This window comes from Uloborus diversus, chromosome 7, assembly GCF_026930045.1.
Source record: "Uloborus diversus isolate 005 chromosome 7, Udiv.v.3.1, whole genome shotgun sequence".
NCBI classification, from domain to species: domain Eukaryota; kingdom Metazoa; phylum Arthropoda; class Arachnida; order Araneae; family Uloboridae; genus Uloborus; species Uloborus diversus.
The window spans coordinates 125,104,603-125,125,293 of NC_072737.1; the positions used below are offsets into that span (position 1 = coordinate 125,104,603).

Here is a 20,691-nt window from a genome sequence, read left to right on the forward strand (position 1 = left end):
TTTTCTTTTATTTTATATCTTTATTATCTCTTTTTCTCTGCAAAGTAAAAAATGTAATTGGTTTTCTGCCATGTGTGCTTCCTCGTTTCATATCATAAATTAAATAATTAATGTGACTTTTTGTTTTTTGCGATAGCTTTTTGCATCCTCTCGTAGAAAACAGTAACTTTAAAAATATTTTCTGTCTCCTTCATTGTACTTTCAAATCAGTGAGTTTTTAATGATACAGAGTGAGAAATGACCTTTCATGCCTAATTTAGCTCATTGGTTTTCTTCTTTGTGCGTGCCTAAATTTTTAAACACTTCGAAATTTCTGAACCTTTTCAAATTTATGAAGAGCTGTTCCATATCTTCTGTATGTTCACCGAGACCCGCGATCAATATTTAATCCTTCAATTTTATTTGGCGATAATCAAATTATTGATGCCGTTTTCGTTCCCTTTCTCTCTCTCTCTATTTCTTCAATCACATTAAAATGTTTTGTGACGTAGAATCAGTGCTGTGGTTGGGAAACATAGAAATCCCCCCCCCCCCAAAAAAAAAGAAAATCTAAAAATTATTAAAACGTAAAATAAATTTATTTTAAACCACCTTTTCTTTTGGTGAATCCCTCCCTCTTCCAACAAAAGTTTCCTTTAAATCTTTTTTCTTAACTGCAACACTGCATAATTTCAATATCTTTTGGTTGTAAAGGGTGGAAACTATTGACTATACTCCATTTATCACTTGTTTTTTGCTCCTTAGTAAAACTGGATTTTCGAGTTATTTTCATAGTATTCTGTTTTTTCTTTTCTTTTTTTTTTCTGAATGACTTTTTTTCTTATAGATATTTCTTTAAAAAAGATTAGGGGAAAGTGCTCAAACTTGAACCACTTTTTGTTGATATCATTTATTGATTATTTTAGAATGCTCTTTTCCGTCCAAAAAATTACCAGTTGTAGATGCATTTCCTTACTATACTATAAAATTTTGGGGTCAACTTTATTTAAAAAATAATATAGCTTAAGATTTTTTTTTTGGGGGGGGGGGGTTGTCATTTGCATGTTCCAGCCAATGTGGTTCTTAATATGGTACGCCTAGAGATCCTAATATGGCACATAGTGCCATATTCGGCCCCCCATACCAAAATTTATCAAGAAATCAAGATTTATAAATTTAAAATAAAGATATCAGTGTGTTAAAATTAATAAAACTCTTAAAATAACTTTAATAACTTCATAGAAAACAAGTAAACAAATGATTGAAATAATGTAAAAATAAATTACAAAAAAAACTAAGTAAATTTATTACTTATTTATAAATATATGCAAAGATTGTAAAGAAAGTTCAAAACATGGGGTGCACAAAAATAAACCAGTTTTTTCCTCCACACAATCCTCGTGGAACCACCTAATAAGCATGCATGGTACATCTAGCCCAATTTTCACCTTTGCAATCTTCAGAGAATTTTTATGCACAAAGGGGACATTCGGCATCTTCTTCTGTCTCACTAAGCGATTCCGGGTTCGTGTCAGAGTCATTATCGATAAGGGGAGGTCATCATCATCGAAACTATAATCAGACGATTCAATATGAATAACTTTTCGGCGTCGCTTCCCAGTTCCCCCCCCCCCCCCCCCCCGCTTTTGAAATGCGCTGTTTTGCTGCAAAATTACCTGAAATTGAAGATCCTGATCAGAAACTCCAAAGGAAACGGATGAAACCTTATAATCAGAAACAACTTTAGATTCCTTTTCCTAGTTGTCTGCTGATGTTCTGACATCTTGAAGAAAAAGTAAAGATAAATTAAATAATGTACGTCAGTACGACTTATCCTAGATAGGTATAATAACAACTTAATAGTTTCTTCTTTAAAAAAAGAAGAAAAAAATGAGGTCCTAATATGGCACTATACCCATATTTGGCAACCCTTGATGGCGCCATATTGGGAACTCAACGTGGTCTGATAATACTAGCTACCGACAAAGAGAGGAAATGAATTTCTTGCTCAACTAATAGTTGGCAAATATTAATATAAATAAACTGAAACAACAGACGTGTTAAAACAATTCAAAATCACTTACCTTTATGGAAAAAAAATTCTAATAACTGTATAACCGCGAAAAACAGATGAAAACATAAATGCCGAACAATAGATATTAAGATCAAAACTTTGGGTGCGTACGCAATGCCCACTGTTGAGCAAACTCGGAAAACTATTGTTTGAGGATGATTTTACTTGACTGCGCTTTCTCTTTTACAAGATATAAGGTAGTGCCATACTAGGGGACTATACCATATTTGGGCACTTTACCCTAATCGACATTTAAATATTGTTAGATAAAAACGATAAGAAACATTAACTACCGCAATAATTTTTTAGTACCTCGTAAAGCTTTTGTGATTAAAAAAAACGCACTGGATCGTGAAATTTGTTCACAAATTTTACCGATCAACAGCCAAAAAAGGTTGAGAAATGCTGCTCTATGCTGCTTGTAGACAATTCGTGTCGTTATTTTTGTCAACATTGATTCTTTTCTTCATCCTACACACTCGACATTTAACATTTTCTAATTCCCTTAGTCTGCTGAAGTTTATTATTCTACTCAAGGTAAATCCTTTTCAAGAACGTGAAGAAATCATGCGCAAAACTATTCTCGTTATTTAGTGAAACTCTTTGGCAACCACCATTCTGCTGTGCATTGATTGGTGGCGGCTGGAGACACACTATTTATTCGTTTAGAATCCCATAGTTACTCTAGCCTCTCAAAAAAAGAAAGCTATCAAGCAAACGTTTCTCATTTCCTATAGTCTGATGCGAGCAATAGAAGTGTTGCCACTGCTTTTGGAAATAAAAATGGGCATTCTTTCCTCTCATTTCAATTCATTCTTCTCTTGTGCGAAAGGAATCGAACGTGTTCTGAATGTGTTCCGGAAGTGAGATCGAATTCACTCCCTAGGTGCACGTTTTGAGTTATTTGCTTATTTCCTCAATTTGGACGGTAACTTTCTCAAAAGCGAAGTTATTTTCTTCAGCAAATGAAGAGACGTTTTCAATAATATTGCATGTTGGTTTTGGCAACAACTCATCTTTTTTGCAGCACGCTTCAGATTCAATTTTTATAGCTTTTATGCGCGGAAATTTATACTCACGTCCTTCTTACCTAATTTAAGTTAAATGTTTTTTTTTTGTCTAAATTTTTAAACCGTTTTATACAAGGCGTTTTAAAATTTAGTCATAAAGACGTTATTTTAGCTTTTCACGGAAATTTATACTCGCTACTCCCACCTTTCATATTTTATTGAAACACATAGTAAGGTGTTTAAAAATGTAGATACATTGGCGTTTTATAGCTTAAATACGAAGAAATTTATTCTCCCATCTTTCATACCTAATATTCTTTGTGTCTAAGTTATTTAACGGTTTTATACGAGGAAATTTATACTCCCATCTTTCATACCTAATTTAGCTCAATGGTTTTCTTCTTTGTGTCTAAATTTGTTAACGCTTTTATACGAGCAGAAATCGATTCTCCCACCTTTCTAATTTAGCTCAATACATAGTTTTATTCTTTGTCTCTAACGCTTTTATTCGGGCGTTTAAAGACTTAGACTCAAAAGGCGTTTTTTAGCTTGTATACGAGGAAACATGTACTCCCACCTTTCATACCTAATTTAGACACATAGCTAGGCGTTTAAAAGTATAGACACATACTCGTTTTTTTAGCTCGAAGACGAGGAAATTTATGCTCTCACCTTTCGTACCTAATTTAGCTCAATAGTTTTCTTTGTTGGGTCTAAATTTTAAACACTTCGAAATTTCTGAACTAGTCGAATTTATGAAGATTGTGCCATATCTTCTGTATGTTTACCGATACCCCCAATCAACATTTAATCCTCCATTTGACTAGAAGAAACTAGTCAAATAGAGCAACTAGTCAAATTAGTTGCTAGTTTCGTAATGTTTATTGATGTTGATGATCTTATGTTTGAACATGTTTTAAAAGGTATCACGATGCTATGCTGTCAATTAACATTTCCTCAACACGTAGTTCCTCATTAGCCGTGTTCACAACAAACTTTTGTACCTCACAAATAACTGCTCCGGCTCCGAAAAAAAAAAAAAAACGGTTGAAAATTTCCCCGTTTGCATATTAAAAGAGGTTATCCATTGAACCAGATAAAGCAGTTTTTACCCAGCAATTTAAGGAGCTATACCCATCCAGCAAGTAGACGAACTTGTTTCACGTAATGAATTCTGGGTAAAAAAAAAACCCGCATTTACTCCAGAAGGAAGCAGGAGGAAAAAAAATCCACATTTCCCCGGCAAATAACCGGAAAGCGTTGAAAAGCAGGTTATTTGCGGGGTCGAACTGTCCATGGAAACGCATCTATTCCTCCTTGTAATTAGTACCAAATCAGTTTCAAAAATCCGGAGTAAGCACACTTCTAAGCCATGCTCCATTACACTTTGTAAGTATTCTACCACCAGTGTACCAGACAATTTACTCTTTTTAACTGTTCAACCCCCCTCCCCTTAAAGTAAAATATAACAACGTTAAATCGGTCAAAATTTGCAGATTACTGCATACACAGGTTTCGGAGTTTCAAGGAACACCCTTTCCAATGCGGAAAAGAGCGTTTTGATAAAAAGAACCGAAACACGTGTATGCAGTAATTTTGCAAATTTCATGCGACTTAACTTTGTTATATTTTCTTTTGCTTTTCTGCACAAAGAAATTATTATTTATTTATCCCTTAAAGTAGTCAAAAAGAAAAAGTTTTTTTTTTATTTTTCTGTGCCAAAAGTTTGTTTCGGTCAAGTTTGTCGATAACAATTTGCGACTCAAATCTCCCATTAGAAGGCTTTTTTTTAACTGTTCAAAATTGAGTGAAAATCGTCGAGATTATAACATGAAATGTAAGTCAAAAACTGTCTGTTGAAAACGTTTCCATCAAAACGTTTTGTTGAAATCTGTTCCCTCAAAAGTGTTTTTGGTAATTTACTCTTACGTATATGTTTTCTTCCTTATTTCCCGTTTGATAAAAATAAAAAATAACGTATCCAGGATTAATTAAAATTTTCACTTCCTTGCAAGAAATGAAAAGATCTTTTATCAAAACCCAAAATTACATCATAGAAATATTTTAGAAAACAAGTTGATTGGCTTTTCAGTTCTGGGTTAAGAACCAATGCAGATTGAAGAAAATCAATGACGACCATTAAAAATCGCTTTGAGTCCTTTCAGGCGTTGTATCATTGCAGGCATCATTAGATTGAAGCTGAACATTATTTTGGGCTGGTCTTGTTGAGCTCGCTGCAAAGTTCATGCTACCTAATTTGCTTTTGATTCTATCCGGTACTCACATTCGTTTGGGGAGCGAAGTCAAATTTGGCTTTGAATTTATTGCTTTTAGTTTTGTACGAATAGCAGATTGCATTTTTAATGAAATTTTTCGAGGTACAGATCATTTCATATTTGACGTTCAACAAATACGTTAGATTTCTATAGAAGATTAAACTAAGAAAACCACTTATTCAGTTGAAGTTCTTTATAATAAACTCTTGAGAATATGTTTTTTCCCCTAAGGTTTGATCAAATGTTTCAACTTTTATTTTTCAGTGGTTAAAAAACTTTTATAAGCTTTTATATGGATAATGTACTGAATTTCCGTCTAATTTATGTATATAGAAATAAACCCTCTAAATTTAACTGCTGAAAAAAGTCAGAAGCGGGATTTTTTCCTAGCACACCCTAAAATGTTATTAAGCAGTTTTTTGTGCTGAATAATTACAGGGGTCTGGCCAGAGCAAGTTTGGGTCCGTTAACGGACCCTTCACAAAAATCCGATCAACCAAAACGGACCTTTCACAAAAATCCAATCAACCAAAACGGACCTTTCACAAAATCCCGATCAACCAAAACGGACCCTTCACAAAATTCTGATAAACAAAAACGGATCTTTCACAAATTGTTTATTGAAAGAGCAAATCTCAGATTAAAATAATACAGCATATTTCCTGTATAAAAACGATAATGGTTGGAAACTTTTTTAAAGTTTAATTAGAGGAATCAACTTATACAAAATCAGCTAATTTCGCAAAAGAAAAAAAAAATCGGCACTCTTGTGATGCTCCTTGGGGGCAAGCCATAAATAATTACTACGGCCAAATAAATATAATGCCTGTTGTTGGTTTCTTTGAAAGAAATTAACAGCTGAAAGTCAGTTTGGTTTATAATTTTGCTTGTTTGTTTTATGCAGCGGTGTTGTTGTAAACTTCTTTGAAAAAGCGTCAACATTCTCTGAATAGGCCTAGTAAGCATTTTTCTCCCCACTCATGATTTAATAATCAATAATATACAGCGAAATGAACTTAGAACTGCAAAGGGTAGTAGGGGGGGGGGGGATGTGATCGCTTCAGATAGGGTTACCAAATTCAAAGCGTTGCGATGTTTAACTGTTTATCGCCACTTAGCATCTGGCGGTGCGATGTTAAACTGTTATTTTGGGAGAAAGTTATATGGGTTTGATTTTTCGATGCTAAAAAGGATAATTAACTTAAAATAAACTCTTTTATTTACCGTTTTTTTTTTCTATAGATGCCTACATTTTGAAAAACGAAATCTTTTTACATCCGATATGAGAATCATATTTCATTCTTTTTTCAAGCTAACTTCGCTTTATTAGGATGCAAATAAAGGAAAAGGATTCTTTATTTTTGTAAGAAAGCTTATTTCAGGTTTTTAAAGCGGAATTCCATTTTCTTTTATGAGTCAATAATTAAAATGCTGAATCGATCGTTTATTTTTTATTTTATTTATTTATTATTATTATTATTTTTGCTTCAACTGTGTCCAGATATTAATGATATGTTTATCATAGGGCTCTAAAAATGCAATTCTAAAATAATTTTATCCAAAATATTTATTCTACAAGCCGTTTTTATACTTTTGATGCCTTCCTTCACTTTGAGGATTGCAATCTCTTTGCATCTGCTATGGGAATCTGATTTTTCGCATTTTCGATGTTTAGTACGCTTAGTTAAGAAGTAAACAAATAATTTTTTTTTTTTTTTTTTTTTGTAAAAATCATGGAATTTGTAAGTTTTAAACGAAATTCTGTGCTCTTAAACAGTGTCTTGGGTTAAAAATTTAAATGCCCCCCGACTGAATTTTTTTTTTCTTACAGTTGTTTTAAATACTATACAAATAACATTTCTAGTATAATTTAACATGATGTAGAATGGTAGATAAATATTGATACTTGAGGGGTGCCCATCTCCCAGTGAGCGATGCCTCTCCCCCCCCCCCCAAATACTAGAAAAGCACTAAAGAATGATATTCTCAACAGAAAAGAGGGAAAACACTCAACTTTAAGTGTCAATGATGCAGTTTCCACCATCTCAAGAGTCTAAACTTTCGTTTTTGCAAAAAAAAAAATTTTTTTTTTTTGCAAAATTATTTGATTTTTCACAAAAGTATTTGATTTTTCACAAAATTATTTGATTTTTCACAAAATTATTTGATTTTTCACAAAAAACGGACCCTGTGAAAAATCCTGGACAGACCCCTGAATTAAATAAATATTAGTTGACATTTGTTTAATGAAATGTTTTAGCAGAAAAACGAAAATATTTTGTTTCGTTTTCGTTATTCATGTACTAGTGCTTTCTCGTTTTGCGAAAAGAACAACCGCATCCGAAACCCTACTTCTAATGTGAGTAAATTAATTTGTTCCCATTGTTTAAAGAAGTCGCAAACAAATATTAATTACTCCATCCCGTTCCCGACCTTCTTTTTAACCCCAGGGCTGTACCTAATATTAAGATGAATCTCGACTGCCAGAAGACGTATAAAATTTTAATATATGTATATATGTATTTTTTTTTAATAAAAAAGTTAAGTACATACTTTTTGAAGTAATAATTTAAAACATCTATGAATTTGATCTGGGTTGTTTGGAGATTCTACAAACGAGATTTTACTGTACATACTAAAAATTCTCAAATTTATATTTACCTGCTTTCTTCCTATTTTTTCTTTCTTTTTTAGTTTTATTTTTTTTTGAAGTGAATAATTAAATAAACAAAATTCCTTATTACCTATTACCAACGCCGTTATCTATGAAACTTATACTTATTAAAGTTTGAAAGTAGACATCATCAATTATTTTTATTGTATTTTTCCACGCTTTTTTCCCCCCGATTGCAGTCGAGGTTTATGGACGAATAATATTTAATACGAAATTTGTAGAACTTCCCTTCATATGAGGCTGTCATCGTCACTTGTATTTTTACGTCATCCTTTCTGTTAGTTTTATTTTTTACGAATATGTATTTGCTTTGGATAGCTTTTAGTTTCAAAAATAGGGGGGTAAAAGAAAAACCCTCCCGGAATTTCAGACGTCTTCCTCTTTTGTGTACGCCGACATCTTGCATCAATGTTTCGGTGATTTTTATTCAACAACGTTAATTTTTAAAATTGACGCAATTCAGTGTCTTTGATTATGTAATTTTTTTGCGTAAATGAATTTTACGAGCTAGTTTTTAGTTTGCACATTGTTAATAATTATTTTTTCTGTACTTGACGAGTTAAAATGTTTTTCAAACTGAGTTTTGTGGAAAAGTTCAATAATATTTTATAGAATATCCCAGGTACCCAACCTCTGTGGTCGATTTTTGGGATTTTTTTTTATATTTTTTTATTTTAACGTGTTGTTACTTCTGCCGTGCTAAGAGCAAAAATCGTGTCTGCATCTGAGTTCAAAATGAGAAATTGCCGTTTGAAGTTTGGCGCCTCCATGCATTTGATTTAGATGCAACCTTTTCAGATTTTTTTTAAATATTTCCCATTCGCAAATGACCGTAAAAAAATTGTATTTAGGTAAAATATGTGACAAACCTTGGTGACCGTATCTCAGTTTTGGTAAAAAGTGCAGATACGATTTTTGTGCTTAGCACGGCAGATTACACTTTAACATCTGTTTTCCAAATTCCTTATATTATTTCTCCCAATAAATAAGTTGTGTTATGATAGTACTGAAAGCTAGGAATGAAAATATAAAACCATTTTAATGGTCCCTTGAAAAGTTGCCGTTTTAGACAATGGAGGTTGAATACCTTCATCATCGATATTTTGATCCAACCTACAACTTGATTTCTATATTTCTTCAAATACTAGTTTTTTGAAAAATATTTATTCTAAAAATGCGTTGCTATAGTTTTTCCACTTCCTAATTTAATTTCCATAAAGTGAAATAAAGAGCAAAACTGGGGAAATTCTTTTGTCGTCATGCAGTGGCCAGTTGCAACAATTTCATAAGTAGCCACTTTTATGAAATAGTGACAACTGTTATTAATTCGAAGTACAGTGGACGCCGTTTAATTGAATCATTGGTTCATTGAATCAACCGCTTTAATGAATCAAATTGTCAAAAACAGAAAAAAATCCAGCTTTATTGAATTAGCCGCTTCATTGAATCATCCGCTTTATGGAATCAAAACTGCAACAGAACAAACGTGATTCAAACAAGCGGCGACCACTTTATTAAAGATTTTTTTTTTGATGTAGTAATTAATAATCCTAAGTACATATATGAAATTAATTTATTTTCGTAAATTAGTTCGCACAAGCTTCATCTTGATTTTGATGGAAAAGATTTTACAAATTACTTAACGCCCTTTTTATACTTTCGTAATTCATTAATTTTTTGTGATGCCATTTTTTTATCCAGAACGTATCATCAAAATTTCTTAGACGCAATTTGCTTCACGAAAAATTTATTCAGCTTCTTCCTAAAAATTTGAATTTTGTACAATTACATTTCAAAGAAATAGCACAAACATTGTGAACTCCGAACATGATTGACACATAAGTCTTCGAGCTGACTTAATTTTACACTAGTCCTCTAATAAAATGATGCCGGTAATGTAGATGAACCACTCAACGAACCTAGTTCAAAAACTAGTTCACGTCGTGCTTTCATGATGGAAGATTACTTTTCGTGTGGGAATCATACAAAAGAAATGGTGAGCGTGTTCTCCGGACATGAACTCAGGAGTACTTTTGGGACTTTTCTAAACATACGAGATTCTGTCCGCCTACCGGCCTCATAAACTCTCTAAAGATTAGAAAGAGCTTCTTCTGGAGAAGTGCAACTGGATACACCAGCTCTTCATCCTCAGTAATAAACCCACGGATGCTATATCTCAAATAGTTCAACATTGCTGGCCATCCATGCAAACAGTACCTACCCCTTTACTAAAAACGGTTTCCTTGTGAGAAAACTCCCCCTTTTTTCGTGTTTCTCATCTGCGCATATTGTGTTAGTATTTTTTTTTCTTTCCTTTTTGATCCCATATGCTGAATAAAATGCTTATTGTTTCTGCCACACGTATTTTTTTTTCACCTTATTTAGCCTACCACGTCTGTCAATCTTGTATGTATTACTCATTCGAAGAATTCTCTACACCCCCGTTACCTACCACTATGTGTGGTTTAACCGGTTGGATGGAGCCCTGACTGATGGGGTCGTGGTGAACTTTGTCACTACGACATATTTAACGTGCTCTTGTCACCTTTAACGAACACGGAGGATTTTCGACAGTTCTACTGCCGCAAAATCTATCCATAATTTTAGCGCCCTTGAATTGTTTTAAGCAGCGTACATCAATATTACAAATGGAAAAACACTTCTCCCCCCCCCCCCCATCCTCCTACCGTGTAGTAGGATTAAAAGCTAATAGTTTTTAATAGTCACAAAATCTAAATGAATTTCTTCTTTTTAACCAATTTTATTGGAAGCAATAATTTTATCGAAAAACTAATGGACGAAAATGGCCGCATAAAAGGTTGAATAATTTTTGATGAACAATGTGTCATTCATGTTGTGACAATAAATGACAAATTTTTATGAAAGCTGCCTATTTTTAACCCACCAACTAAGTTTTGCTTTCGTCTTTCCAAAACTCTTTAGTCTTTGGGAGCCATGATGGAGTTGATGTCACGATTTGACTGATCGATGAGATTCCTAATAGCATTTCATGAGAATGCTGCATCATTTTTCACCCTCTTGTCCCTTTATTCCCCTGAGGCTACTTTTGCTCGCCCCATTGACTAGTAATTAGGAAATTATTGGACGCGTTCCCTCCCACACAATTTCACATTTCGTCGGGGATCAGACTGTTTTCTGAGCAACCAAAATTGCGAATTGATTTCACTTTGCTGAGCCTTGATGTTTCTCCTAATAAATATAGTTTTTGTGATTCGTAGATAGTATGTCACGTGTCAATTGATACGTGACCAATGACATTCATGAAAGCTAAATCATTAATTTATTTGTGGAAGATAAATCTTCTAACACTTTATTCATTCTTCGTTTTTTCGTTTTATTTTATTTATTTATTTATTTTTATTTTTTTATTGCTGACGATAAAACTTTTTACTGTTGGTCTTTTCCCCCAAAAGCGTTATTTATTGGCGTCTTGTTGGAATACAAAGTTTAGAAATGTTTGATGAAATAATTTGCAGGGGCGTGCACAGAAATTTTGGGACCCGTCGCAAATGATTTTTTTCCCTTCTATATTTGTTTACTCGTAGTCCATACATGTATCGCCCCTCATTTTGACTCGGGCCCGGGACGACAGGTGTCCCTTCTCCCCCCCCCCCCTGTGCACACCCCTGATCAAAATCTAATCCTAAAATTGATGTTTGAGTTGAAATTGTCATTTTCGCTACATTACTTTCAAAGAAAATTAATTACCACTATGCATTAGAAGAATTTAAACTTTTATTTATAAGAATCAACAAAAAAATTTTTTTTTTACTTATACGTATCTCTTCTTTCCTTATGTGTAAATTCTTTATTCCTGGTTTCTTTTAAATTCTTGTTGATAAAATTGTTAAGTCTTGTACCATCATAATCTTTCCGTTCAATTTTCACCTTAAAGACTGGACATTATTTCCAAGACTCTAACATAGAAAAGAAAACAAATTAAAATTTTACTTGAGTATGAGCAATTTATAAGCTAGTCATTTATTGAACACGCAAGAAAAGCTCAAAACTAATTGCAAAATGGAAAAAATAGTAAAACTAAGTAAAAAAGAAAAACCATTTCTTCCCCCCGTTTTTGTCCATACAAAAGTTAATCGCCTCATGAGGGCTTTTGAAGATCTTTTATACTTCATTCTTTCTTCTTTCATTTTGTTCTAACCCCGTTCTACTCCCCGTGGACTTCTTTTTAGAATATTCATGTACTAGAAATTGATTATTTCCCATCTACAGCGTGCTGAATTCTTTCACGTAGATATTCGTTTTATATCGCGGCTGGGAGCTCTTAAGATAAATCCTTTCTGTTCTCTTGCATAAGTAGCTCGTTAGAGACTGAATGCATGAAATTCACGGTAGCCAAAATAAATTCAATCTTCTGCTTTTTTAAGACTTTTGCAATTGAGTTATGCATCAGTTTTTTTTTTTTTTTTTTTCAGTTCTTTGTTGGCATTGGTTTTCTTGTTTTCAGTATTTCTGCTAGCAGTTTGAATTCATTATATGCGTTTAGAGTACTGAGCACAATACTGATTTCTCCGATGCAGTGAAACCTGTGTAAGTTGACCACTTGCGGTGCCCTACTTTACTGGTCAACTTAAACAGGTGGTCAGCGTGTAGAGGTTGATTATATGATGTAGATCTAATTATGTGCCTGAAAATAGCGGTCAACTTACGAGGGTGGTCAACTTTACAGGTTTTACTGTACTCGTAATTAAGCGTATTACTGAAATCAATTCTTTGTTATTTGTTAAAGTGCTTCGTTAAAGTGATGGATTTACTTCATTTTTTGTGTGCTGCAAACTTTTATTTTCACTAAAATTTATTTACACTTATCTTTTCGCTAAAGCTTATTTACTTATCTTTTCACTAAAAGTTATTTAATTATCTTTTCACAAAAGTTTTTCCCAATCTTTTCACTAAAATTCATTTTTTTGCATTTCAAATAAATACTTAGCACTGTTGAAAATGGGATGAAAAAAGACTTGGAATTAATAAAATATTTACATTTTCCGTTTTTTTTTTTTTTTAAATTTTAATGTCAAACTTTTATATTCGTTAAAAAGCTAAACAGTGCTCATCTCTCTTTTCCCTGGCATTTTCCATTGCATCCCAAAAATATTTTTTTAATTGATCACAATTATAGTTTTGACTGTATCTATTATCCCAAACGAATTGCACTCCATTTAAGGTCGATTCAAGGAAGAATTTAACATACTTGACACGTGCTCCTGTCAAGGAAGATATTAACTTTTAACGCCTTGAAAAAAAAGAAACTTATCTATGTCTTTCTCTGTACATGTAATTTTAGGTGAATTTCAAACATTATTATATCAAGGCACAAAATGGTATTACACTCTATTCTTACTACTAGAAAAGGGAACTATCGTTTTATTTTGTTCTACTTTAAAATTATTTCCTTTGTCACCTCAGTGACAATATTTTCTTTTCTTGCAAGAAGAGAAAGAATGCAGTACCTCCAGCTCAGATTTCCATTGCGCCATATATATATATATATATATATATATATATATATATATATATATATATATATATATATATATATATATATATATATATATATATATATATATATATCGTTCATCGCATGTTTTCTGAGGACCATTTACCAACTTGAAATCCATCCAATCGAATTTTATTCCTTTCTCACACTATCCGCTTCCACAAAATTGTTTTGACTTTCCCCGACTGTCTTTCAATATCTCGAATACTTTCTATTTCGGTATAAAGTCAGAATTTTTACTTTATCAACATCGCTGGTTTTTACTTGCTTTTTTTTCAGATTGATACGACGACGCATTGACTCATGAATTCATGCTTGTAAGTTTGTCGATTTTTATTCGGAATCTGTTTTGTTTCATTATGCGTGTTTCATATTCTCTCATGCTGAAGAAGTAAAATCTCGCGATATTTTTGAATTTTAAACGACTGTTATTGAGTTATGAATGGACTTGTTTTTTTTTTTCTTTTTTTTTTCAAAGATCTGCAACACACAGTAAAACTCCTCCAAACGGACACCCCTCTTATGCGGACAATTTTTAATTCCCCGATTCTAAGGCAAATAACATTATTAAACCACTGTCCTGCTTTTTTATATACATGACTTGTACAGTGGACGCCGGTTAATTGAATCAGTGGTTAATTGAATACAACCAGTTTAATGAATAAAATGGTCAAATACAGAATAAAATCCAGCTTTAAAGAATTTACCGCTTTATTGAATCAGCCGCTTTATGGAATCAAAACTATTTTGAACAAACGTGATTCATAAGCGACGGCCACTGTATATGAAAGATCATCTCATATTTTTTAGAGTGTGCTTGTTACAGAACCACTCATGGTCCGAATTTTAGAAACTTTTCGAACTTTCGATGTCCGGATTTGATACGCTTTCCGTTAAAATGAATTTTTTCAGTTTACTTTTAGAAATGAAATAAATCAAGGTCATAATCAAGGGGGTGAGTTTTTAGGGTTCAAATCCCCTCCGAAATTTTTAAAATCATTCCAAAAAAAAAAAAAAAAAAACTTTTCATTGTAATTTTTTTCCTAAAAAATTTTTTCCTATTTTTTTAATCTTTTTTCAATTAAATCGTTTTTTGATTTCTTTTTTTTTTAATTCGAAAAATTAAATTTTTACTATTGGAAAACTTTACAATTTAGGGGTGTATCTACAGCATTTGTTAATTTTATTTTATTACTATTATTATTATTTTATTTATTTATTTTATTTATTTATTTTTTTTTTTTTATTTCTTTTTTAATTTATTTATTTATTTTTTTTTTTGTCGTTTATGCGAACATTATATCTTACAAAACAATACAGTGCTCTCTTTCTGATTCAAAAATATCGAAATTTTTGAATTTGAAAGGGCCAAATTCTATATTTTGGCCCTTTTGTATTCAAATTCACATTTTTTCACATTTTTTTATCATTGTCAAAAAAAAGCGAATTTTAGAAGTGCTACTTCAAGTGCACGTAATGAGTGCACGCATCTATTCTTTCGAGTTATCGAAAATACAACGATTAATATAAGGGTACAAGGAAAGTGTACACATTAGATTTTTTTCTTCATTAAATAGGAACGTCATCTTTTACATTTGCTTAAAATTGTAACTAAAATCAGTAGAAAGCATGAATAAAATTAAATTTAATTGATCATAGAGATTTTACGAAAAATTGTGTTTGGTAAAACCCTCCCCGAAACAAAAGTCTGGCTACGGCCCTGAAATAAATGTATCCTTTACATGTTTTATATTGAAGATTCTGAAATAGAGATTTAAAGTCTTAAAATGCATTCTTTTCTTTACTCTTTGCACGTGTAAAAGCGTTGCAAAGTGCTCATTAAATTTGGAATGTATACCTGACAAGATAAAACTGGGTTCTAATTTAAGTTGCAATAAATTGCAACTTTTTGGAGAGATTTTGCTGATTTTAAACATTAAAGAGCAGTACAAAAGATTTTTTTTTGTTTATCTTTTTTGTTATTTATAAAGTCGAAATTTATAGAATAAAAAAAATTATTCTTATTCATGTTCTTTTAAAAAATCACTTTGTTATTGTTGAAGTAAATAATGTCTTAGTTTTTTTCTGATGATTTATAACCATGTTCTCAAATTCTTAGAAAGCGGTTATGGAGCATTGTGTTAGTTTATGTTCGAGGAAAAAAATTGTTTTTGCTTCAGAGTAGAACGTTTGCGTTTTTTGTCGCTTTAAAACACTATAACAAGTTGGACTTACTGTGAAAATCCGTTACAACGGATACCAAAGCAACGAAATTTCCATTTCAACGAAGTAACTTTTCACCAATTTAATTTCCATTACATAGCTTGAAATCCATTTCAACGACATTCTCGTTACAACGAACAATTTTTGCGGGCCTTTGAAGTTCGCTGTAACGTTGTAATATTTTCACTGTACTTCAAGTTAATGCTATTGTTGAAATATTATAAATTATCAAGTAGTCTATTAAAAATCATGCTGAACTGTTTATTATTTCTAGCATTTCCAAAGGGGTTATTTTTTAGTGACCTCCGTTTATTAAATTATTATTACAATAGAGTCCTGATTTTCCGAGTTAGCGTTGACCTAACTCGGATAACCGAAAAACTCAGTTAAAGAAAAGGTATAGAAAAGAAGAAAAAAAAAGAGTAGATATACATGAAGAAAATTAACAAGTATAAAATTTATACGTACACCACATAAAATTTGCATTAAAGTTGAAAAACTCACAAGCGACACTTTATAAGAAGTAGAGTGCTAATGTAAAAAAGTCCTTAATTGTTTTTTGTAAATCGAAACATTTGATAGTTCGATTAAATCAGAAACTCGGGTAAGCAGGACTCCACTGTATTCAGTTATCTTATTTTGACATGGTTATTTGTTTAAATATATGATAAAACAATTGTTTTGTCCAATCAACACAAGTTTTTTTTTTCATCGCTGACATTATGTAATGCTTCATTTGTCCTAATAAGTGTATTCAAAGCTTGGTGTTGCACAAGTACTACCCAGAAAAATTGTCCCGTCCCATTACTTTTCACCAGGAAAATGTTAAAAAGTGGTTCAACCTTTCACCATGAAATTAGTTCAACATTTCACTGATATCATCGTATCTGTAAAGGCACCATTAAATTGATGAAACTCATCACCGATAAGATTGTTGCAGCTAATTTTTTGCTAGATTTACATATTTCGTGGTAAGGCATTGAACTTAATTTTACACTGTGTTTGACGTTACTTAACTTTCTGCGTTTCGTGTTATTAAACTTTTCGCCAAAACGAAATATGCTTCAAAACGGGAAAAAAAAAAAAAAAAAAAAAAGAAAGATGCCCATTATACGACTTCCTTTTGCTCCAATTTAAAATCTTTCCCCCATTATTAGCCTTTTTAATGTGTTTCAATAGTTTACTCTCTAAATATCACCAACAGTGGCCGAATTGAAACCATATTTTTAAAAAAAATCGCCAAATTTGTGGCCAAGTTCGCGACAAAACTTGGCGACCAAAAATCTGGCGATATATCACCAAGTGTCCCGCCAAATTGTAACAACAGTTGAGTTTACATCGAAATTAACAATGATTGCCCCCCAAAAAGGGGCAAAAGACCCCCTTAGAAACACCCGAATGCAAATAAAAGGGGAGGTGCACAACTAGACCCCTCTAGGAGTCTACGTACCAAATTTCAACTTTCTAGGACGTACCGTTTTTGAGTTATGCGAGATACATATGCACATACATACTTACAAATCGTTGTAATTAACTCGGGAATCGTCAAAATGGATATTTCGCGTGTCTATACGTTCTTAGGCAGTTATCCGCGTGTGGTTGAGTAAAATAAAACTCAACATTCATTTGGGGGTGAGTGAAATAGAAATTAAGGTCGATTTTTGAGTGAAAATTATTTCGCGATTACAATACTAATAAGAAAAGTTTTAGTAAATTTGTTTAAAATATGTTTTAAGATTTATAAATGTAAAAATATTATTTTTTTAAATTAATTTACAAGCCTGAAACTCATTAAATTGATTAAGTCTTACCTTAAGCTCTTAATTAACTCGCAAACGTTTCCGACATTTTTACCCTCTTCAGGCGATTTAACTGCATCTATTATCAAAATAAAAGAGAGAGAGAGGATTGTTGAGCTGAAGATTTTTAAGTACAGCTTTGAAGCAACCATAATCGCATTTTATGATACTGATTAATTTGTTCATTGTTGTAGATAATCTTAAAGTTGTTTTAAATTTAAGCCCAAATTCCTTCAACATTTAAATTTCGTCGCAGTTCAAGCACTTTCTGAATACGAAATAATAATTATGATACTTAAACAGATTGTTATTACTTGCTGCTTTCTGTTGATTTTTAATTTGTATTGTTTAATAAGTAGTGGTAAGTTGGTAAAAAATAAAACCTCGCTAAACCAAGACTAATTACAGCAATTCTTAAGATAATTGTCGCAGATGTTTTTTTTCTTGTGTAAAGAAATGTATCAATTTATTGTACACTGTAAACTCTCATTGTATCGAATACCAATACAACGAACTATCCGTTGTAACGAAACAAATATTGAGCCCAGTTTTACATGCTATGAAGACAGTGGCGGTTCGTGGATCATTTTAAACACGAATTCACAAAACAAATTGAATATCTATCTTCGGCGTAACTTACGAGTTTTTTTTTTTTTCCTTTAGTATTTCTTCTCCCCTCTCCCCTTTTATTTATTTTGGTTTATCCTTTTTTAATGCAAGTAAATCAAAAAAATTTTCATTGAATTTAAGAATGTTATTTTCATACGTTTTTAAAATTTAAAGCTTCTTTAAGTTTTTTCATGACTTTCATGAATAAAAATTGAATCCGGGAAATAGGATGCAATATATGCACTCTAAGACTCTTGGTATGTCAACTGAATTGAAAATTCGTGCGATTGCTGAAAGAATTTAGCCTAGAGCCAAATATCAAAAGAAGTTAACCAAATATAACAAACTTTCTCTTTTAGGTGCCCAGTTAAAATATGCAACGGAGCAAAATGCAATTCTTCGTTCTCCCGTGCAATCTAGGAACTATCAAATGCTTTTAGTAGCCAATATTTTAGTTACGAAACAAAAGTGGGGGGGAAGATTAACTTTTCTTGAAAGTTGACAAAAATCTTATCTAGAAGTGTATTTAAATCATATTTTATTTCAATTTTTAGAAAATTAAATATTACCTTCAGGAGTGCCCACCTAGGGCACCAATGGCGCAGACTACGGCATTGAAATTTTTAAGGTGTGTTTTGAGGGGTAATGTCCACTTTTGGGGGGAGGGGGTGAGCAGCCCTGTTAACTGGAGCGATTGCCCTGTTGTCCACATACATATTCGTCATCAAGTCAGGCAACTTGTAGCTCAGTTTGGCGGTTCACGACCATTTCATTTGGCGAGCACAACAAACAGTCATTTTCGTGGCGGGAAAAACTGTTTTAAAAAAATGCCCTAAGATATGCGGCAATTTTATACCGCTCAGATTTAAGTTGGCGAGATTTATCTTGTTTACGGAGTTGACAATCTCTGTAAAACTGTCTTCCCTGCCTCTCTTCGCGGTATAACAGAAAGCACATTCCTGATTATTTTTGTATATTTTAATGTCGTGTAAACAATTAAATGTATTTGTTTTACAAAACATGTTTTTATTCATCGTAATGAACTTGATTTAAAGATTTGTTTTACTTGTATACCCATACTGCCCGGATTATCCTGATTTCCGATTCTCTGGATTGCCGTTGGTCCCAGTTAGTCGGGGTAAATGAGTGTACTTGTATTGAAACTTGTAACACAAGTTAAGATTTTTCTTGTACAATTCCCCAATTGTTTTTTCTTCATAGAAATATTTCGTTAAAATACACTCAAACCTGTTTTTTGTGCGGTCTTTTTTTCTTTGTGGCGATTTCTTTCTTTTTTTTTTTTTTTTTTTTGTGATTCCCCCCCCCCCCCCCTTCCCTTTGTTAGGTATATGAAAATTTTATTCAGATTGGGACTCAATTGAAAAAATTCTTTATAAAACGGACGGCATTATTTATAAAACGAACTTTTTTTTTTTTTGTGCGGTCCCTATCCGGTGCACAAAAACAAGTTGGAGTGTATCCTGCTTATAAATTAAATTTAAAAGACTACTAAAAATTGGATCGTTTTCACTAAAAATTGGATCATTTTCAGCCACTCGCGAAAAAAAAAATCTAATTAAATACGCGCACTCTTTTTGAAGATTATGTCTACATAATTAATTTTGCGTTATTCAATTTAAACATTTTAACCAGATTTCCATTTTTTTATGTAACCATATCATCCTTCAGTGTTTTTCCGCACATCAATTACACAAACTGAATCTTTATGTAATTACTTGCCCTGGGTGGCATTTTATAGGTATTCTTTTTTTCTGACAATTTTGCTCATTTATTTCGAATAACAGAGCACAAGGCAAAGACTTTCTTCTCCCTTCTTCGGAAAAGAATGAGATTCAAGGAGTTGAGCTTTGCATTGTTGGAGTTTTCATCTTCTGAGATATTGCACATTGTATTGTTGAGTCTAATTAAATATTTTCTGACGACACGTCTTAATGAGCATTCCTTTTGTTTGTTGATTCGAAGAAGAATTTGATATTCAATTACAGTTGAACCTTGTTATTTTGGGTAGTTGTAATGAAGCTTCGGAAGTTCTGTTAGTTTTCGTAGTATTCGTTGTTGCTGTTTATATTACTGTAGTGTATTGAAAACCTTAAAGTTTAGAGAAAAGTTTTTCTGGTATTTGTTTGTTAATATTCAAAAAGTAACAAAAACAGTCGAAAAGTTTTTGGTGTCCACGATTGAGACTTATTTAAATATAAACCCCAAACCCCTTTAATGTTTAATTTAAAATGATCAAATAAGCTTTGTGCTAATATAAAATGTTATGTCTCTTTAATGTTTTCTTGTTAAAAGCTATAAATTTAAAAAACGAAAGGGAAAAGGATGTTATACATATTTTTGAGCAGGCTTTTGCATTTTCCTTATATTTTTACAATTGATGCAAATTATGGAAATAATAATAATAATAAAACTATTTTGCTATTTGGTTATGTTTTTTTTTTCTCGTTTCAACAAAATATTTAAATGTCCACAATCCGTTTATTTTTATTT

At 32.1% G+C, this 20,691-nt stretch overlaps 1 protein-coding gene across 2 annotated transcripts in view; it reads left to right on the forward strand.

Annotated features, from left to right (window-relative positions):
- Nucleotides 1–20,691, forward strand: part of LOC129225584 (S-adenosylhomocysteine hydrolase-like protein 1) — a 297,465-nt gene that overhangs the window by 144,139 nt on the left and 132,635 nt on the right. The gene's annotated exons all lie outside the window — the stretch shown is intronic.